Genomic DNA, 23348 nt, shown 5'->3' on the forward strand with positions numbered 1-23348 from the left:
TTGTCATCATTTTGCAATATATACCTACATCAAACCATCGTGTTGTATACACCTTAAACTTACACAATGTTATATGTCAATTATATCTCAATAAAGATGGAAAAATATCAAGCAAATATGAACAAAGAAAGCAAAATCAATAAGGCAAGAAAGCAGGAGATGCATTCATATAAGTCTGTACTTTTCCCAGGACAAGGGGACAGGAACCAGAATTTCCCAGCCCCACCCCCCACCTCACACACAAGTAAGATATTATAATTCATCTCCCCGAGGAGACTGGAGAATTGCTGCTTCCAGGAGGAACTGGACTCCCCACTAATCTCCAAAACCATACATTTTTGAAACTATTCCTAAGAAATCAATGAATTAATTTCCTTTTTATTTCCTTATGAGAAAACTAAATTACTAATATTACCATGATGCTCTCCCTCACTGGAAAATTGCGCTGATTCCAGTAGTTGGTTTTCGAAGCCATCATGGTTTTAAAGAAAACATTTAGTCCTAGAGTTAGCCTCAGCATTCTACTCTCTGTAGGACAATATTGGCATTTTTTCCTTTCTCGAGTTCCTTTTCTCTTCACTTATTCACCCTCTGCTTTAATAGTGCTAGTTTCCATACTGCACTTTCCATCTTCAAACATATTTACAGACTTTTCAAAATAAATGTTGGTCCCCCAAATACACATTCTGGGACCCAGATGAACCATTTGGGGATAACGCCTCAGGCCCACACAGAAAGGCAAAGTTTCATGAACAACCTTTGGCTTTAGTCTTCTCTGAGCACAGGTTACAGGAGAGTAGGCCTGCAGGTTTGTTTGTTTGTTTGTTTGTTTGTTTTTTAATATATTTTATTGATTTTTCACAGAGAGGAAGGGAGAGGCAGAGAGAGTTAGAAACATCGATGAGAGAGAAACATCGATCAGCTGCCCCCTGCACACCCCCCACTGGGGATGTGCCCGCAACCAAGGTACATGCCCTTGACCGGAATCGAACCTGGGACCCTTCAGTCCGCAGACCGACGCTCTTATCTACTGAGCCAAACCGGTCAGGGCGGCCTGCAGGTTTTTAAAACATTTTATTTTCTTAGTCTGCTCCGGCTGCCATAACAAACTACCATAGGCTGTGTAGCTTAAACAAGAATTTATTTTCTCAAAGTTCTGGAGATTGGGCAGGCCAAGATCCAGGTGCCAGCCTAGCCTTTTTTGCTGGGAGCTCTCTGGCTTGTAGATGCTGCCTTCTCTCTGTGTTCTCACAGGATGGGGAGAGAGAGGTGCTCTCTAGATTCTTCCATTAGGACTCTAATCCTACTAGATCAGGGCTCTACCTTTATGACACTGCTTAACCCTAATTGGTTCCTTACTCTAAATACAGTCACGTTGGGGGTCTCTAGGTCCAGTGGGAAAGCAATAAATGCCTGTTGAATGGAACTATCCCTCTGACAAGCACATTTTCAAACAAGCCAGGGAGTCATTCTCTGGATGTGCCTCCAGGTGCGTGGCTCATGCTCGCTGCCATCTCTGGTAGAACTCACTCCTTCCCTGGAAGAACTCCTTCTGCGTTTCCTCAGCGGTTACCTCTTTATTCATTTCTATGTGTGATAGGGCATATGTCCTAGGCAGCAGGAAGCACAGTCCAGACAGCTCCGGGCCCCACCTGGTTCTGCTCAGGAACCGGCACTCCAGCCACCTCCTCGCTGACTCATGTGTGCGTGTGTATCGGTAATAATGACAATGATAATAATAGTAATGACACTTTTATGGGGGAGAGCTTATTGGTGTCAGTTACTGTACCAAATGCTTTGTAAGGATTAGCTTGGTTGTCATAACAACTTTGACTTCCCTGTTGGAAGATGAGGAAACCAAAGCTCAGAGAGGTCAAGTAATTTGTCCACAACTGACAGAGGAGAGCTCCAGTGACCAGCCCTAGCAAGTGCTTTTCCCAGGTCTAGCTCTCCAAGGCCCTTTCTAAGGTGCCCTGCTGTTTTCCAGCATCACCAAGTTGCCCATGGGGCTCACTGTGCCATCCTGGAAGAGGTCAATCCCAGGGTCAATCAGCTGTTCCTACAGGTCATGATTAGAGCACAGATACTAAGTTATCTCATACCCAAAGGCAAAGGACATGGTCCCAGTAGGAAATGACTAACAGGGATCCTTTGCTTCTGAGGCGAGGGCTCGAATCTACAACTAGTTAGTGCCAGTTTTGCTGGCGTGCTGTCTACATAATGCGAATCATGGCACTTGGCAATGGCTCTTAAATTTGGCACACTCCACACTCCTCCTGGACCCACGAGATAACATAACCAAATGTTTTCTGATGCTGTAAGAAATGAGTGCTTTGCAGGTAGGAGAAAATGCAAACATCATTGCTACAGGGGACTCACTCCATCCAATCCTAAGGGCAAAATGGCTCCCTCCCTCTCAACCCTTCAAAAGGTTAAATGTGAGGAAGGGCCCAGATAAATGGTCACAATGCAAACAAAGTCATGTAAATAAATGCATCGCTGATCTATGCAAACTGGTGATGCCAAATATGCCATCTGCACCATTTCTCATGATGAGTCAAATTTTCCCCCGCATGTCCCAAGCAATGAGAAGTTGACCTGTTTATGCAGACGGAGGCATGCATCATTGGACACTCTTGGAAATTTTTTTAAAAATTTCAGACCCATAGAGAAGCAGTGGCTTTTGTGTTTTTCTAGGTTAGGTTGAAGTTGGAAGAAAAAAACCACACCTCACTTTGGTGTGATAGGGCATATGTCCCGGGCTTGAGACGGTATTGGCAATTTATTGTGATTTTTAGTGGGTTCTGGGTATAGCGGCAAACTCAGCCTCCTCACCTTGCCCACTCATTCACTTAGCAAAAGCACTATTAGCATCTAATTATGTTGGGCGCTGCATTGTTATGGATGACAAGATAAGTAAAATGTGATGCCTGCCTTAGAGGGCCATTCCTTATGCTGTGAGAATTTGCTTGGCATGACTTATGGATAATTTCTTGAAAAATAAAAATTAAGAGCCGGTAATCAGAATTACATGTGGAGCATCTTCAGTATACAACTGACCAGGATGTATTCCTTCCTTTACTAATAGATCTAAGGTAGGGCTCAGGCATCTGAATTATTTTAAAAACGAAATGAAACGTCTAGGGCAGTGGTCGGCAAACTCATTAGTCAACAGAGCCAAATATCAACAGTACAATGATTGAAATTTCTTTTGAGAGCCAAATTTTTTAAACTTAAACTTCCTCTAACGCCACTTCTTCAAAATAGACTCGTCCAGGCTGTGGTATTTTGTGGAAGAGCCACACTCAAGGGGCCAAAGAGCTGCATGTGGCTCGCGAGCCACGGTTTGCCGACCACGGGTCTAGGGGAAGGGTTGGCAAGCATTTTCTGTAAAGAGCTGGATAGAACATGTTTTCAGATGTGTGGGTCGTACAGTTTTTGTTGCAACTACTCACTCCTGCCATTACAGCATGAAGGCAGCCACAGACAATTTGAGAATAAGAGGGCATGATTGTGTGGTTGTGTTCCAACTGAACTTCATTATTACACAAACAGCATGCTGGATTTATTCAGCCTATGGGCTGCAGTTTATCACCTCCTGTTCTAGATGATTCTTATCGACAACTAGGCTTGAATCTGCTTCCCTAGAAATTATTGTGACTTTGGATGGTATGTGACAGGCACCACCATAGACATAAAATGGAGTAACACTGCTTTTCCACCCACTCCATAATACAGAAAACTATATTTTTATCATTCTTCCAGTGCAATCTATGTACATGTATACTAAATCTGATCAAATACTTTTCAGAAATCATAGTTAGGTGCCATTCTCACTGGAGGTAGAGCATTTGACTACAGTCTAAACCAAGAAATCAATCTACTTACATTCTAAGTTTTTTTTTTTAAGATCAGAAAATAATAAATATTTCTGGGGTTATTAAATATCTTATGGTCTGGTGTAGAAAAAGAAATATATATCCCTGAGAAAAAAGTTCTTAAATTCCAAAAGAAGGTCTAAGATATTAATTAATATATTATTATATTTGATAGACTTAAAAAAGCAAACCAACTCTTGACTATAAACTCTTTGGTACTCTTTTTTGTTCTAAGGTTTTGAAATATACTAGTGCTTATTTTATTGAAGGGCAAATTTACTTCAACAAATATTTATGAAATAACAACTTTGAGGTTAGTGTTCCAATTTGCATAACACAATTTTGTGAGAAAAACAGCAATAAAAATATGCCAAAAGCATAATGATAAATGCTATAGCAGGGGGAGCATAGTTTTAGGAGTGATTGATTCTTCTTGAGCGAGGATAAGAGGGAGGAAGTGGAAGGAGAAGAGAGCACCATGGGAGTTCAGAAAGAACCATAGAGAGGAAGTGGCATTTGAGCTGGGCACTGAAGGATGAGTAGGAGTTCTCCATGCAGGCAAAGGATGAAGGAAGGGGTGATCTTTGAACAAGGGTATAATCAGAAAAAACACTGATGTTCAAGGAGTGATGTCCAGGCTACTATGACTTGAGTGCAGGTGTCTGGGATCATGGGAGAGAAGAGAAGACGCTGCCTGAGGGATGGCCTGGGGTCAGATAGTAAAGGTATGGTTGGTTATGCTAAAGCTTTGGGATTTCTTTTAATAGGCTAGGGGACCTATTTACATTTAAAGCAAGAAACTGAATTAATCTTAGCTGAGTTTTAGGAGGGTTATATTAGGCTAAGAGCAAGTGGGCCTTGAGCTTGTCAAAATGTCCATAATTTGCTCCCCAAACAGGGGTGATACAATCTTCCCTCAGGAAGCTAAACAAAATCCCCAAATGCCAGGAACCTGGGAAAGCGTATCCAGGGAGCAGGCCCTCATGGACGCTTCCCTTGAGGAGAGGGCAGACTACCCACGCGGGCCCAGGGCCCAGCTCTGTCTCCTGCCTCCCCACAGCCGGATCTGGGCACGCATCGAGAAAAAATGTCACAGAACAAGGACAAGCAACCAACCAACAAAAGAAAACCTTTTCAACAGTCTGAGAAAGAGCTTTTTAAACACAAGCTCCTGTTAGAGGGCCAGAAGCTGTGGTCCTCACTCTCTCTCCATTCACACCCATTCCCAACCACCTCCACAAATGCACTCCGTTAGTGGATCAAAGTGCGTTCACCACCCATGCTTCCCTAGGGCTTCCCTGTTTGGGGAGCTTTATGTTTTAGCATCCTCATTGATGCAGCAGGCTGTTAGCTTTATGTCTGATGCAAACACTTCACTGTCCAGTCGTGCCTTCAAGAAATGCTTTTGTTCTCTTGGCCATCTGTCCTGTCGGCAGCTGACATCCCACCCATCTCCCTGCTGTCTGCTATTGCTCCTTGGGCGGGGTAGCCACCCTCCACCTTTCCACGGACCTCGGTTGTTCTCTTTGCGCCTCCCTCACTTTCTATCTCCAGCTTCAAGGAGCTCAAAGAGGCTGCTCCTCAAGGCAGGGACCCCCCTCTGCCAGAAAGGGGGACCAGGTGAGCAAAGCTCTCCTGCCCAGAAACCAGTATGGCCATGGCGCGGGCTCCTAGAGAGATTCCTTCAATAAACACATTTGCTGTCTGTCTGTGCTACAAACCACGCTGCACAGTTTCTACTGCTTTATCAGGGAAGCTCAGAGAATGATTTTGTGGCTTCCCTTTCTGGAAATTGAATTTCTCAGATGATGCAAGGGGAAGAATAAAACCCTTCCAGGCCACCTTAGCACCATGAAGAAGACCTTTCTCTCTCCTGATGGTCAGCAGTGGGGGACCGGGTCTCTGCAGAAGAAAGCAGCTGGCCCAGGGCCGGGGAGCATGCTGCGGGTCTAAGGAGAGAGGAAACTGAAAGGAGCACGTGCTCATCTTCATTTCTGGTCATAAGGCAACCGTTGACTCTGCTAGGATGGAACAACGATGCTTTCCTATTCGGCCTTCACCATCGTCTTCCCTTTCTATGATGGGTTACATTCCCATTTAGCTATAAGCCCAGCAGAGCCCTCAGGCCACCATTCTCCAGTTCACTTTCCATTGTGTCATTTTAGTTTAAATCTAGAACCCAAATTCTTGTTTACATGTCAATAACTCAGTGTTACTTACACTTATTTAAAAACAGAAAGAGGCCACTAAATATCCATGTTGTTCCATATATACCATTTAAGGCAAAAGATCCTAGTAGTATGGACCATTTTCATTATTTGAACACTAGAGGCCCGATGCACGAAATTCATGCAAGAGTAGGCCTTCCTTCCCCCGGCTGCCGCACCGGCTTCCCTCTGACACCCGAGACCCGGGCTTCCCTCGCAGCCCCGGCTTCATCTGGAAGGTCGTCGGGAAGGAAGTCTGGTCTAATTAGCATATTACGCTTTTATTATTATAGATAGTTTTTAGTTCTTTTTCTCTCAGTGACTGGGTTTGGATAACTGAGATTTGAAGAAATATTAAAACTCTTTGGGTATAAATTGGGGGAGAAAGGGAAATGTTAAGTACTAAGTTGCAGCCCGAGATTGCCCTTATCTTTAATAATGGAAATGGAATTCAGTGCACCATGCAAAAGAGCATTCTTATATTTTTAAATTGCAAGTGTCCAATTATGTACAAGGGTCAAGGCAGGATTGATCAGAAGGAGCTCAATTTGAAAATCCCTTTAAAATTCGGGACAAAGAATGCCGCTTTTTTGAAACTACAATGTTTAAAAATGAAAAGTATTATGCATGCCACATGGCCGAAGATCAGATTTTTATTAATGCAAGTTTTAAATGTTGATTAATCCCCTTGAGAGTCAGTTTCCCAAAGCATTGGACTGTATTCAAGTCTTTTTCAAAACGGCACATCACTTCCATTATTCTGAATATTAATTGAACAACAGTATAACGAAGGATACAAACCAAGATTTAAGACATGATTACAGCTGTCAGTGCTTACATCTAAATAAGTCATCAGGAATTCAAGCTTAGAAGCAAAAAATAAAAATTAAAAAAATGCTGTAAATCGGTCTTAGGACAGCCAAGCTCTCTCTTAGCTTTTTTCAAAAATGAATTTGATGCTTTTGGGCTCGAGAAAGCTTCAGCTATGACTTGTCTTAATGTAGGTAAGTGGCCAATTCTCGATCAGAAAACAGAGTTACGTTTTTGACTTGTGACTTGGGACAATGTCAAGGACATTTTCTTTTGGGGGGAGAAAGAGAAGGAGAGCCAAAGAATATGAAATTCGTTAATATATTTGTCTCATTTTCTTATTTTAATTTCTATTTCAGCTTCTTGTCTACATTAAAGAAAAATCAAAGAATTAGCCAAAATTTGGCTTCCCAATTATTTATTCATCAAATAAAATATTACTGTGATTTCAAAACAACTCATGAAACTCAGAGTCAAGAAGCTGCAAGTAACTAATGACTTATTTTTACAATAACCAACGATCTAAATTCAACTGCTTTTATTCCCCAAATCCAGCATGGGGCGGAGAAAAGTCCCCATTTCATCCCTCGAAGCAGTGGAAATACTGGCTTCGGTCCCGACCCTGGGGAATGTTAGTTTTGTTTTGTTTCCTTACATGGTTGCTGTGTATTTGAGTGACAGCTCTTTGTTCAAAAGGATGCAAAAGCCACTCTCACATCTAATTCTAATGAGATAAATGGCATGATGAAGGGAATATTAAAAATTTACAGCCCTCTTTACTAAAGTTTATTTGTCAGCTGAACATGCTGAATATTGCATAGCACACGCGCACACACACACACACACACACTCACACACACACACTCACACACACAACAATCATGCCATCCTGATGATGAAAAAGATATGAGGAAATAATGATGCAGTGATAACAAGTCTGATGGAGTTTGCATCTCAGTTGCTGTTTGGCACGTCACTGAATCGGAGTGCGCCAACCCAACAGAATCGCACAATATGTTAGTGTAAAGGATCCACAGTTTAAGGGGAAAATCTAGAAGTGTTAACTATACACTGTCTAATTATACAACCTTACTGTCCCAGAATGTGATTTCAGAAACCATTTCTGACATATGGGAAAAGGGTAGAACAGCTGGTCATTAAGGTTTCCTCAAGACTATTTAGCAACACACTTGAATGTAATTAAAGTGAGACACTAAATACTGCACTTGTGGTACAATGTATTTTTAATTTTTATGGCATGTGGTAAAAGTAAATAGATGCAAAACATTCAAGTTTCCCCATTCGGCATCCCACTTGTCAAAGATGCAGTGTCTGCCTGGCTGATTGCAAGCGGGGTCCAGGCGTAAGTCACAGATATCCATTTGGGGTGTTTAAGGCTGTTTTGAAGGGACTGAATTTGGCAATACTCAGAGGGATGTCTAATTGGAACTCTCAGACAAAGCATGAGATGAATTCGTTCATTTATTTATTCATTCATTCATCAAACACGACCTGGAATTATTTTAGATAATAAAGACATTAGCCCTGCCCTTGGGTTGCTCACAGCTTACTGTGTTTAAAACACAGAGTAATGGAAGGTGATGAAAGGGTGCTGTGGGAGCACCAGAAGGGGTGTCTGGTCCAATCTGGAGATGTCAGACAAAGGCCCCTGAGTAGGAACCACCTCAGGCAGCTAGAACGTGAGGAAGCCAGTGGTAAGGGGTGGGGCAGAGGAATCAAGCTGAGCGAGCAGCTTATGCAAAGGCTTGGAGTTGAAAGAGACCATTGTAACATGAATATAACTGTTTACAATTGATTGAATATTTACAGTGTCCTGGCAGTGGGCTAAGCCATTAACAGATATTATCTCATTTAATCCTCGCAGCAACCTTATGTGATAAGTACTATTATTACCTATTCTTTATAGATGAAACAAACACGAAAGTCCATGGCAAAGCATTAGTGGGTGACTGCACCAGGATTCAAGCTCAGGTCTGTCCGAGTCCCAAGTCAAACTTTTCTCCCTATTGCATTCCCCAGTTGACATGTGTATAGCATGTCTATTTGGTTTTCCAAGAACTTAGAATATAAACTCATTAGTCCTTTAAAAACCCTAAGATTAAGAGAATAAAAAGACAAGCTACAGACCTGGAGAAAATATTTACAAATTACATATCTGATCAAGGAATTGTATCCAGAATGTACAAAGAACTCTCAAAACTCAACAGTAGGAAATAAAGTAAGTGATCAAAAGATTTGAACAGGCACTCACCAAAGAAGGAAAAAAATGACAAATAAGCACATAAAAAATGCTCAACATTATTGGCCACTAGGGGAATGCAAATTAAAAGCACAAAGGGCTATCATTACATCTCTATTGGAGAGGCTACAATAATAAAAATAATGACAATAACAAATTTAGCACGGATGGGGAGCGATTGGAGTTGGTGTGAGTGTGAGAGCATACAGCCACTCTGGAAAAGTTTGGCAGTTTTTCAATAAAATTAAACATACAGTTACCATATGACCCAGCAAACCCACTCCTCCATATTTACCTAGAGAAGTTGAAACTTATGTTTATATTTTGAGTAGCATTATTCATAATCTTTAAAAACCAGAAACCATCCAAGTGTCCTTCAACAAATGAATTGACAAACAAGCAGTCTCACATCCATACATGGACTATTGCTCAGCCATGGAAAGGAGTGAACTAGTGATACACTCACAACATGGATGAATCTCAAAGGCTTTAGGTTGAGGAAAGAAGCCAGTCTCAAAAGGTTACACACTGGGTGACATTCTGAAAAAGGACCCTTATAGGAGTGGTTGCCATGGGTTGGGAAGAGGGGCGTTTGACTACAGAGGGACAGTCTGAGAGTATTTTTAGGATGAGGAAACTGTTCTGTATCTTGGCTGTGGTGGTGATAGGAACACATACGTTGTTAAGACCCATAGAACTACATACCAAAATACAAAGTTAATTTTCCTGCATATAAATTAAAAATAAAAACCCTATGATGTACATGTTTTAGTTTGGGTTCCCCCCAAAGCAAACCCTGAGCTAAGAAATTTGGGCTAGGAATTTATTTGCAAAGTGAATCCTGGAATTGCGAGTGAAAAAATGGGGAAAGTGAGACAGAGAAGGAAGAAAAGCAAAAAACAAAAAACAAAAAAACAACAACAGGGCATTATGAGTGAGTTTCCACTGTGGAGAACTTCAGCTCAATCCTGTTGAGAATCTTCTGAGCATCTATGAGAAATAGGTCTCAGAGTCACTCCACTGTAGGCATCTATCATTCTGTAGGTTGAGGTTGCCCCGAGGAACATAAATCTTAGGCTTTTAGATTTTGCAAGTGTCTTTGAAAATGAAGAGGAAGACCCAGGTCCTTGAAGTGGGAAGATGTCAACTTCTTCTTGCAACCGCTGGTGAATTTGGGGGCCGGGGGCTCGGGAAGGCAACCAACAGCATCTGCTAATGAAGTATTAGTAATGGATGCTCTACACATTTGATTTTGCAATACAGTGGGGGAAATTTGCCAAACAATTAGAATAAATATATGCAATGTTGATAATAAAAACTCCAGTCGTTAGGGAAAATATTTAACAATATGCCAGGGTCTACAGGAGACTTGCCAGACTTCTTCATATTCTATCAGGTAATTCTTTTCACAGCCCTGTGAAATAAACGTTAATATTCCCATTTTACAAGTAAGGAAACTGTTGCTTGTAAACATTTAAGTAGCTTTCCCAAGATTATATGCGTATGTGCACCCCCCTCCCCAAACACAGATAACTAAGGAGTCATAAGATAACTTAGAAGCCCATAGCTTTTCCAACATGCTTGGTTAGTGCCTACTCTGATTTGTGTTGCTACATAGCATTACAGAAGACATAATAATTATGAGAAACAGTGCATGGCGTGGGAATCATGAATAATTGTGATTAAAAAGCCAGATCTAAGTCACTCCAGGGTGAGCCTGCTTGTAGGAATATTCAGGCCCTCTCTTTCTGGCTATCTATGGCCATTTCATTGCTCAGCAGAATCTCCCATAGATAGTGGCTGAGAAAAAAAAAAAAAAAGACATAAAACTCAAACCAGTCCACTTTACCCCTTATACAAATGTCTAGAAAATGTTGAAACTTTGGCTGATAAGAAATTGAAAATTGGCCATGGATAATAATTATCTTTCCTGCTGCTGTCTTCTCATTTTAAATGACCCAGCTGATGCTCTAGCTATGAGCAGCCATCCTGTAACTTCTGCCTCCTTAACAGCATTGTGGACCTACAACTTTCATTTCCCTTACTGCTCCTTAATGGGCAGATCTTCAACCCTGAAAATGATTGTGCTACAGAAGGACATGAACTTGGAGCTGTTTTCCACTGTAGGAAGAATGGGACTAGAGCAGTGGTTCTCAACCTTTCTAATGCCGCGGCCCTTTAATACAGTTCCTCATGTTGTGGTGACCCCCAACCATAAAATTATTTTCGTTGCTACTTCATAACTGTAATTTTGCTACTGTTATGAATCGTAATGTAAATATCTGTGTTTTCCGATGGTCTTAGGCTCTACAGCAGCGGTTCTCAACCTGTGGGTCGTGACCCACAGGTTGAGAACCGCTAGCAGGGTTGCCTAAGACCATCAGAAAGCACAGATATTTACATTATGATTATAATGTAAATATCTGTGCTTTCTCGACCCACAGGTTGAGAACCGCTGCTGTAGAGCCTAAGACCATCGGAAAACACGGATATTTACATTATGATTCATAACAGTAGCAAAATTACAGTTATGAAGTAGCAACGAAAATAATTTTATGGTTGGGGGTCACCACAACATGAGGAACTGTATTAAAGGGTCGCGGCATTAGAAAGGTTGAGAACCACTGGACTAGAAAGTCATCCACATTCCGTCACTTTCTCCCAGTCTCTATTGTCATCATAGTAGTTGGACACAGTTAGATGATACAGACTTTTGGCCAAAGAACAAAGGAAAGCTAACTGACCCACGTGGGCACTGAACCCCTGACCTCATTAGCATTGTTTTCTTACCACCTCCACTAACAGACAGCCCAATTATGAGCACCACATCAAAGAGGGAGGTCACCTCTTCACCTGCAGCCAAGAAAAGCTTACAACTGCTGGTTGTTAAGAAGAGAATGCTTTTCCAGGCCAGTCATCACAGTACAGCATCAACACCCATGAGCGATTGCTAAGAATCTTCCCTCCTTGCATGGCACCATCTAACAAGAATTGCCAAGGTGAAGGGATTAAGAAGTACAAATTGGTTGTTCCAGAATAGTCACGGAGATGTAAAGTACAGCATAGGGAATATAGTCAATAATATTCTAATAACTATGTAAGGTGGATGGGTATGAAATTTATGATCATCATTTAGTAAGTTATATAATGTCCAATGACTGGGGTGTACACCTGAAATGAATATAATATTGTATGTCAGTTGTAATTGAAAAATAAAAATGATTAATAATTGCTGTCAATGTGGTTTCCAGTATGAAAGGTGACAAAATCTTTGAGAGCATCACCCTGGACAAACGTTCTGGAGTGAAGCATGCCTTTTCACAAAGACTCTCAGGTCTGAGCCAACGCTAATGCTCTGTAGTTGTGACCCCTATCCCTATCCCCCTCTTTAAAATCCTCCCACACTGTGAGACCTGACACTTGAGGCTCTGCCTATGAACAGAACACTTCTTTTGAGTGTCCACTGAAGGACCTCTGGCAGAGACATTTCCACAATGAGTTTTACAATTGAAATGATTCTTGTTACTCTATGACAAGATATAAGTTCTTCAAAGTGGTTCTTAAACTGTTAAGTACAATGTCCTTTTTCTGAAAGGTATCGAATTTGTAGGATTTGTGTCTCTGTGTTCATGAGTATATACGTATACATGACTGTTTAGAAATTTAAAAAATATATGTAAGTTGAATTGCATCTAATTAGTTGTTTTCTCTTTCTGGGAAGCCAAAGTTACTTCAAGAAGCTCCTGGAATGCAATGATGAGTCAATCAATCAAGGTATGATGCTAATAAAACCAAAATAGATGGCCAAATTCCCAGGCCAGTTATAGGGCTTTTTTATAGCCATGGGCCACAACCTTAAGCAGGGCCAACCAGCTCACACATGCTGTGATTTACATAATGAGGATAAGGAGAGTTAGAGCATGGAGAGTTCAATGGAGAAACATTTCTACTGGGGAAAAAAAAAGTAAATTCTGATGATAGTGGTTTCACTTTTACTGTCCTCATTATACTAAGGGCAGCACTAATTAATGAATGAGAAGACACATGTTCAGAAGCTAGAGTTGGCCCATCCAAAGGTGAAGCACAGATTCCAAATTGTGGCTATATTTCAGGATATATTTTACTCTCTAGAAGATTTTTTTTTTTTTTTACTCTATAGGTGTAGCTGCTAATCCTTTCTTCCCCTCAACTCTTCTCTTCCCAGCATGAGACAGCAATGACATGTTTTCCCACCTCCCACCAAGCATAAGCTCACACTTTTCAGCCAGTTTATGAGTCAATGCTGACTCAATTTGAGGCATTGCTAGTATCCCCACATCCCATTCTCTAATTCCAGGCATAAGGAAGATTAACTAGCCCTGCCCTCTGAGGTGTGCCCATGTGAGTAGAATGGGCCAATGGAATGTGAGTAAAAGAGTCTAAAACATTTAATTGCTTATATTCCACTTTCTAGACTTTGCAACAACAAACCCACAGGCAAACCTGAGCCTCCTGGTGAGATGTCAGCACCAGAAATGATGGCACATCATCAGCCTGGACGCCTGAGTGACTTTTATGTGGAGCAGAGCTGCTCTGACCCTGACCCACCGTCTCCAAATGATAGGGTAGGCAGGAAACCAACCCCTGTTGTTTGAAGTCATGGGAAATTTGGAGTTTCTTTCCTCAATCTATCCAGAGAAGAAAGTCTTTCAGCATCTCAGCCTTTTAGAGAGTAAGGATCAGGTATCTGAAGTCCTGGCAAACTTCTGCGCACCTAAGTGCTCACTAAGGCTCTCCCTATGATATTAGCATTGACTATGTCTCAGTTGCCCCTCTGAGTAGGGATTTAACCCTATTCTAGCTTAGCTCTTTCTAGACCTCCATCACATCACTATCAATGTAGCATTAGGTATCTCCTGCCTCCACCTGTACTTTGGCTTGGGTTTAGACCCCTCTGAACCTCTCCTGGTTTGCCACACTCCCTGTCACACATTCACGGTGCTGCTCTCCCAGGGTTCTGCCACAAGTTTCCCCTCTCCCACTTGACCTCCATTTCAGGTGCTGGTTGTCAGGTTGCCAGTGCACCTCATGCTGAACCTACCTGAGTTTTGCTGACATCTCAGGTATGGTTAAGTTATATATAAGAGCCTAGGGCAACTTGAGAAGATGAACTTTCAGAACAAATCCCACTCCTGCCAGATTCTACAAGAGGCCTGAAAGAAGTAAAATCCAACTGAAAGAATGTGGACTTAGCTGGGAATTAGTCAGAAGACTGGTGTCAAGACACTTAAAAATAGCTTAGAAAGGGAAGCTTTACTGGGAATGCAGTTGAGGTCAACATTGGGAGGTCCAGAGAAGCAGGAAGAATCAGGGAAGTGTGTGAGGCAGCACAAACCCTCAGAAAGACAGACCTCCAGAGTGCTGGTTGCATTTCTGAGAACAGGTAACACAGCAGCATCTAGGCCTCAGATCCAGGGCCAATTTGGAACCTAAGTCTTAGAAATAAGGCCAAGGTCAACCATCCAGCTAGGTTTCTAGCCCTAGGTCTGGGGGATTTGAATCCCCCAAATCTGCTATAGCTCCCTAAATTTTCATAGGTCAACTTAAGGTTTGTCCTAGGGTTTGGGAGATGGATGTGCCTATAAGTGGGGTTAAGGATACTTGACATGAAGCAAAGAGGCGTAGAAGCAGGCAGGGTTCGACGATATCCCTAAGTATAGTACATTGACATTGTGATCAGACCACTGGGCAAAATAGGGAGCCAAATTGCCAAACTGAAATAATTTGATGGGACAACAACGAATGGTTTTGCATAAATGTTGACAATTGTTTCAATGCATAGAACCTTTCTTGAGTGGGTGATAAGTGTGGGCTTATCCTTAGGCCCCAGCATATGTATGAGGTAGTGCTACGAGCTTAGATGGTTTGGGCTGAGGGACAAGGAGAGAATAGCTCCATCAGCAGTGTTCACCAAGAATGAGCTCTGTGCCTACCAAATGTGTAGGAAGATTTGGACTCCTTCCTTAAGGAGGCCTGTGGTTAAGTCTGTTTGTTGATGGAAGAGTTTGTGGTCTTTAAAACATACAAATCTAAGTTCTAGAATGCATGAACTCTTTATATGATAGACATCATGTAATTCAGCTTAAAAGTTAAAATGGAAAAATCAATGACACTTAGCTAGTCGTTCCCAATTTGCAAATATGTGAACATTTTAAAGAAATGTTTTTAATCCAAATTTTAACTCAAACTGGTGAAGTAGAAATCTCAGACTATGGTAACAGGTGATGGTCTAAGGGACAAAAGAACTCAGAGACCTGGGCATATTAGAGTGGTGTGACTAGGTGTCATGGGTGTTATTATGCAACTCCCAGACCCCTCTTCAGGAATGAAGGGTTATTTCCCAGCGACTTGGAGTACCACCAGCTGACTGCTCTCAGTTGTCTGCTCTCCAGGGAATTGCCCTCAGCTGAACAGAACTGCCTTTCCCTGTGCCATGGCCCCTCCCCAGGGGCAGCCTGCAAACAGTGACTGTTCGAAGAAAGAGTATAAATGTTGGTCCACTTGCTCCAACTCAGGATGACTCAGAAGGGCTGGCCCTATCTCAGGGCCCTATGAGGAGACAGCAGAGGCCTATTTGGAAATTGCATCAGAGTCTGCTTCAATGGAAGAACCCAGAGCATGCTCCATTTATCCAGGGGTCCTCAAACTTTTTTTTTTTTTAATATATTTTATTGATTTTTTACAGAGAGGAAAGGAGATGGATAGAGAGTTAGAAACATCGATGAGAGAGAAACATCAATCAGCTGCCTCCTGCACATCCCCCACTGGGGATGTGCCCGCAACCAAGGTACATGCACTTGACCGGAATCGAACCTGGGACCCTTGAGTCCGCAGGCCGACGCTCTATCCACTGAGCCAAACCGGTTAGGGCGGTCCTCAAACTTTTTAAACAGGGGGCCAGTTCACTGTCCCTCAGACCATTGGAGGGCCGGACTATAGTTTAAAAAAAAAAACTATGAACAAATTCCTATGCGCACTGTGGGCCCGGGACGAGTCGGCTGCTAAGCAGGACAGGCAGTGGCACCCGGCAGGCTGGATAAATGTCCTCGGCGGGCCGAATGTGGCCCGCAGGCCGTAGTTTGAGGACGCCTGCTCAAGACCAACTACAGCAGGCAGTGGGAACTATAGTTGGTCCCATTAGTCCTAATCCTATAAATTTTCCCATAAAGGCCATCCAGAATTCTGGAGGAGCTATTCCCAGATTGGACAAATTTACTAGATAAATTTATTACACACACACTCTTAAGAACCAAAATACTGATTCCTCCAGTAATTGTGAGTTGGCTTCTGATGGTTCACAGCTGAGTTCCTCTCTGGGAATTGCCCTCAACGGAAGGAAATCACCTCACTGAGACTATACCCCTTTTCCAGGGGCAGCCCCCACTGTTGCCAACAGCTGCCTATGGACTGGCTTATGCCAAACTCCTTCAGCTCACTCAGAACCAGGAAGTACAAAACTCTGGCACACTTTTCTCAATCCAGGACAACTCTGAAGGCCATCCTAACTTGAGAGCTCACTATGAAGTTAGCCAAGCCTCCATTCATAACTGTACCACAAATCCACTCCCCCTCTGTCCAATCTTGCTTCTATTGGTCCCTTATAGGATGTTGTTTCTGAAAGTACTAAACAGTAAACCACATACACACAATCTCTGTCTCAGAGTCTATCAATGTGTGACTTCTCTGGATTTCATTTAAATTTTCCTAAATAATTCTCCATAGAGTTGTATTGTTTCTCTATTCTGTGGCCCTACTGGCCAATTAGATTGTCTATCAAATCTGGTTTATAAAGAAGAATTCACCTGAAAGGATGTCAACTGGGTAAGCAATTACTCTTGAACAAGAAGTGCTGAGTCCATTTAGAACTGGTCCTCACTCAAGCAGGCATTCTCCCTTCCTGAGGTCAAGGTCTGTTTAGATGTTGCTCAAGAAGTAGGAAAACATCTTCTTCTCTCTTATACTGCTTGTCCTTGAAGGCATAACCAATATACTTCTCAGCCTTCCCAGGGATCCTTCTTCCCACACTGCCACCCCCCGACCCCTGCCACCCTTGATGCTTTCATCTCAGAAAGAAATGCTGGTTTTCTTTTTTCCATTTATTTCCTGCAGGGCAATGTCAGACAATGTCTATACAGGTATGAGATTCAAAGAGACTGTAGGGGACAGGCATTGTCTCTGGCAAGAAGCTGTGCTTACTGGACTTATGGTCTACCCGGGCCCTGCATCATAGCCTTGGGCAGGCCACTTGACCTCAACCTCAGAGGGATTCAGCTCATCTGTGTGGAGCTGCTGGTGGTTTAGGATGTGCTACCCTGACACCCAGAGAAAAGAAGCCGTGCAATCACCAAGAGCTGCTGCTATGACAGGTTCACCTCAGAACAGGAAGTTTCTCAATTCTCTGAGTGAGACAAGTCCCCCACCCCCCTCCCATTTGAGTCAGAAACAAACGCAGGCTCCAAAGCAGTTACACTGGTTCCTCCAGGCTCACCAGCGTTGGCTCTGAGGGCAAAGCAGTGACTATTCAAGATTTTCACCTCAAAAACAATGCCAACTATTTGTCTTCCGGTGGGCGGGTGCAGAGGCAGGCTGAGCAGGGAGCGGGATGCTGAAGGATTTTTTGTGTTCATCACCTCTTATTTTTTTATGATAACTTTACATAGTCTCTTCCAGCTACTGAACTCATACAGTTCAGGGCAAGGTCTCATTGCTTCTCCTCTCCTCCTTCATAACAGCAAACATTCTCCTGAGACTGGAAACATTAGTTTTCTCAGCCCACTAACTCCAACTACAGTGCATTTCCTCCTTATCATTACTATTTGGTCTGTAATTATTCCAGTCTACTAACTCCCATAGAGGTTGGGGCTACCATGTCTAAACTGTGTAAGTCACTGATATTGGGTCCTTCATCGTTATTAATAAACTCAGGACATGAGAGTCCCCAGAGGTCCAGCTCTTCAAATTTGAGGAACATCTATGTTTACAATCCAGGGACAGAAAGGAAAGCTATTGGCAAGGACCTGGCCATGAGGATCAGAAGTTTCACTTAAATCCATTGTGACTGGAGGTCTCATTTATTCTCTTGTGGTAAATGGCTGGCAATACGCTAATATGGCTAAGTTATGGAATGGCATCTGAAACAATGGGAAAAATGAAATTCTAATCTGGAACATACTACCTATTCCCAAAGCTTCAGGTCACCATATCTCAAACTACCCTGATGTTTGGCTCTACTGGAAATGAAAGGGACTTAACCTAAAAGACAACTGCTAAAAAGATGCCATCCTCAAATATTACACTTAAACTCACACACCAAAGCTATGTTTCACTGAATGGCCAGCAGTTGGTGGTGGCAGCAAGAGGGACGAGGCAAGACCTTCAGAGTGTGCCCTCCGTCTCCATGAGAAGTCCCACTAGCTTGCAGGATGGCATTAATGTACAGGACTGACTGAGCTAGGTCTGATTACACCTGCACATGCAGAGGCACTGAAAGAACCAGCTCTGCCATTCAACAGTCATCTTCACCAGCCAGTCCAGACACACAGATTGCACCAAAGCCCTGGGTACACGGAGAACAAGAAGATGGAGAGCTGCACACCACCACCGATGCCACAGCATTATTTATCCTGCAGGAAGCTGTGCACGCCTCTTCTGTATCGGAAGTGAACTCATGCATTGGAAACCTGGCTGCTCTGGATAGTAGGAAATGGTGGTACAGAGACAGAGCCCTGGGCTGTTCCTCGGCTTCCGGTTGGTAATCCGTAGTAGGAAGAAGGTGGCCTGTGGTGCCCTGCAGGGCTCCGTGGAAGTCATTTGCATATGCTCTTAGAAGTGCCCCTCTCTCACCAGCCCATGGGGATGTCGCAGATGGCAGACAGGGGAGGCTCACTGAACCCCAACATCTGGTCAACTGTTTCCACATAAGAAAGCAAAGTCAAATCTATTTTATGAGAGTAGATTACACACCAGTCCTCCATCCCCTCTGCTTCAGGAACAATTACCTTAAAAGTTTTAGGCAGATATTGAAAACGTTTAAAAACCCAAGAATAGCTGCCTCAGTATGAAGAACTTATTAGCAGAGAGTTACATATTTGAAGCTGGTCAATCAGAGAAGAGACTTTGGGGAAGGGTGGAAGGAAATTATTCAAGGGGGTAAATAACTAAATACTTTTGTTTCATTTATCATCCTGACCCCTTGCTAAACCAAGATTTTGACATGTTGGGGCTATTGATAGGAACTGGTTATCAAAATAAGGGAGAAGAAAACCTTAAATAAATGGTAAAGCTAATAGAGACCCAGGGACAGAGCCTTCTCCCAAATGCACAGCTTGCCGCTCCACATATAGCATCTTGAAAAATCTTTACTGCCTTCAAAGATACAGCCCTTGGCACGGAGCACCATGCCTCCAAGTTTAGAATGTGGGCCTCCATATTTATGTTCCCCAGATGGTGGAATTTATAAATGCACCATGGGGTGCTATTGAAATTAATAATTTAATTCATTTCCGTGATTGTGCAGTGATTGCTAGTCATTAAGGCAATAGCAGTTAGCAGAGTCTCTCGGTGCTGGGCTGCTCGCTGAGGACTAATCTCAGGGAGAGTAATTCCTCTGTCATCCGATTTCAAATGCAGTCAATCCCTTCTGAATGGGGAACAGCCAGCGTTTCTGGGATGAAAATGAAGGCAGCCTCCACCTAGTTAGATGATGATGGCTTCCATTTATGTGATTTCAAAAGTTTGAAATCAGTCCTCTAAGGAACACGGAAATGATCTGTGGTTGTCTAGCTTGGAGAAGGACCAGATAAGAGACCCAATCGCTGTCTCCAAATACACAAATCTTTCACTCTCTGTCTGTGGACAATCTACATCCAAATAATTGAGAATTAACTGCACTTTTACTTTATATTCCCACTTGTCTGCTTATCAGGAGAATATTCTGGCAGCTGGACTAAATGACTTTTAAAGTCTCTTCCAGAGATTCTCAGAGATTCCCGAGTCAGCGGCGGGGGTGGGAGAGCAGTGGAACAGTAACTCTGTATTTTCTCAAGGGAAGTACTTGCGTCTCCCAGCCTAACTATCTGGAAGCCTAAATGCGCAAGAGGGAAAATGGTTGGGACTGGCGCACATCAGCATGGCCTGCGTGGACGAGCCCGTTGGAATTTTCAAACCAAGGGGCTGTAACGGCCCTGGATTTATAAAGTGCCTTTTCTTCTTTGAACTCATTTCCCTATTTTCCTCATTATCCTCAAAGTGTTTATGACTCATAGGAGTAAGGCCTAACCTATAGATCCTCATTCAATAGCTGAAAACAACAACAAAAAACAACAACAACCACACACACACACACACACACACACACACACGAATACATAAATAATAAAATAATGCCCAAAATGTTGAGAAAGGGTTCTGCTACCAGGACCCCAGCCTTTGCTCCATGCATTAGACTCCCCTTTGGACGACTCTCCTTCTGTCCAACCCTCAGAGCCTGAATGAGCAAGAAAAAAATCAGGATGATCTCCCACATCATCCCCAGCAGCACTAACCCTACACAGGGCCCAAGCTGAGACTCCGCCCACCACTGCATTACAAAGAGGGGAGGGACAGCTGGGACACAGGCAGCAGATGAATGCAGCCATTCACTCGCAGGCCAGAGAGCAAGGCTGGAACGCGGAGGCCTGGCAAGTACCAGACCACTCTTCTCTTTCACTTCACTCTCCTGTCTCTGTGGGTCAAGGAGCTCTCAGGGTGGAACCAGGAGGCAGAAGCATACAGCAGTACCTCCTTATCTGTGGGGGATACGGTCCAAGACCCCCAGTGGATGCCCGAAACAGTGGAAGTACCAAACCCTATCTATGCTATATTTTTCCTATATATACATACCTCTGATAAAGTTTATTTTAAAAGTTAGACTCAGTAAGAAATTAACGACAATAATAACAAAATAAAACAATGGTAACCATATACTGTAAAAGTTATGTGAATGTGGTCTCTCTCTCTTGGCAAACTAGTACAAATATCACAGATCGAAGATTCCTTGGGCAGGGGAGGAAAAACTGTGGGGCATGTTAGACTACTCACCTGCACAGCTGCTCCCATGACACCCGCACAGAGATTCAACTATAGGAGTAGCTTCACCCATCGGAGAAGCTCAGTAATGTCACTTACTCACATTCATCTCAATAGTGGGAACAGTAGGCATCACAGAGCGGGGAGTAGAATTTGCGCTATTCTCTTTTTGGTCATGAAAAGAGGCAAGAGGAGCCAGACTCCTTACGTACATTGCAGGGGTCCCAGTCCCTTACCTCTGAGAATGGAGTTCAGGTGGCATTTTTCTCAGAAATGCAGGACCTCTTCTGCATTGAGGGCGTTGAGGGATGGTGACTTTGAGCCACTGCTTTTCCTCCTCTCCGTTGCTCTTATGCAGTTGTTATTCTTGCTGCTGTCAGTGACATTTCACAGGTCATTACCTAGTCTAGAAAGCCGCCTTCCAGTGACCTGGCAAAAGGATGTACAAGAGAGGCTCTTGGACTAAAAGTCAAGTGAATTAAACCCTAATCCCAGCACGTTCCCAAACTTGCTGGGTGAACTTGGGCAAATCTCTAGCTGTCCTGGGGCTCAGCTTCCTCTTTAAGGGTGCCATAGTGGAAGGAGCATAGATTTTGGGGTTAAATAGACATGGATTTAAACACCAGATCTTCCTATTTTATGTTATGTGACCTTGGGCAAGTTACTTCACTCGCTTAGCCTCCAGTTCTCAATTTCTAACATGAAGATAGTGTGTTCTAATAAAAAGAGTTGATAGGAGCTTTAATCATATATGTAAAACATTTAGCCAAATACCAGACACAAACTAGGCATCCACATTTATTTGTTTCACTTTTCTATAAAACGGGTGCTATAGATTGCATGTTTGCATCCCCCTCAAAATTCACATGTTGAAACCTAATGCCCCATGTGAAGGCATTAGGAGGCGGGGTCTTTGGGGGATAATTAGGTGGTGAGGGTGGAGATTAAGTGTTCTTATAAAAGAGGCTCCAGAGAGCTCCCTTGCCCCTTCCACTATGAGGACACAACCAGTCAGCAGTCTGCAGCCCAGAAGGCTCTCAGCAGAACCCCTCATGCTGGCACCTGACCTTGGACTCCCAGAACCTTGAACAATAAGTGTGTGCTGTTTATAAGGCACCCGTTCTGTGGTATTTTGTTCTAGCAGCCCAAACAGACTAAGACAATGGGGCTTCATCACCTTCTCCTTATAAAGTGGTTTTGCGGACCAAATAAGATTATAGATGACAAAGATCCTGCAAACTACAAACTACCGTATATTTAAGCCACAGGGGACTGAAAGAAGTGAACATAAACAACCAGATATTATAGTACTATGCTCCAATATCCAAAGAAAATTATCTAGTGTTTTCACAGTATTTTAAAAACAATGTTTAAGAAGAAAATCAACATGAATTGTTTTATTATAAGAAGCCCTTTGGGGGGCGGGGGAGGAAATGAAACTCCACGTGTGATAAGATATGGCATGATAATAGAAGTGGCTCTGATTTATAACTGTACCCTGGCTCATCAGCAAAGTGAGTTCACATCCAAACTAAAAGTGTCAGAGCAAAAAGATTGGTCTCATTACCATTGCAGTCTATCGTTAGTGATTCATGCCCACTGGAGACACTGTGAAGGTGGATAATGGCTCAATGTCTGTATTATGGCCTCCTACGGAGTGTGCCAGAGGTATAAGAACACCCTGGACAGCCTCGACTTCAGTAGGTCAACACTGTCCAAACTGGTGCTTTTCCACACGATGTTCACAGGGCTCTGGAGTCAGATATATTTAGGGAAATCTTTACCGCTCTCTCAGACATTCACAGGGCACATCTGTAGGGTGAATCTTGTGGGAAGTCTTGAGGACTTAAGTACATTTGTTGAACCCGGAAGTTCCCAAACTAATTAGAGCGTAAGACTTTTCCCCTTCCCTTGGTCTACAAAATCACAATTCATAGCTGTTAGAACAATACTGTATGTAAACACAAATCCAAGAAGAGATCTGTCCACCCACCATGGACCCTGTTCTGCTGTTCTGGGGACATAGTCAATATGCCTGAGAGCAAGGATGGCGGGAAACAGGGATGGTGAGAAAGATGCTAGCTAATT

General features: G+C 42.9%; 1 long non-coding RNA gene across 1 annotated transcript in view; it reads right to left on the minus strand.

Annotated features, from left to right (window-relative positions):
- The window catches only part of LOC308236990, a 203042-nt gene that overhangs the window by 81909 nt on the left and 97785 nt on the right, over positions 1-23348 (minus strand). The window contains exon 3 of the long non-coding RNA XR_013959395.1: positions 21497-21689. This is a non-coding gene — a long non-coding RNA (uncharacterized lncRNA). The remainder of the gene's footprint in view (positions 1-21496; positions 21690-23348) is intronic.

Source organism: Plecotus auritus (assembly GCF_963455305.1).
Source record: "Plecotus auritus genome assembly, chromosome: 12".
Taxonomy (NCBI): domain Eukaryota; kingdom Metazoa; phylum Chordata; class Mammalia; order Chiroptera; family Vespertilionidae; genus Plecotus; species Plecotus auritus.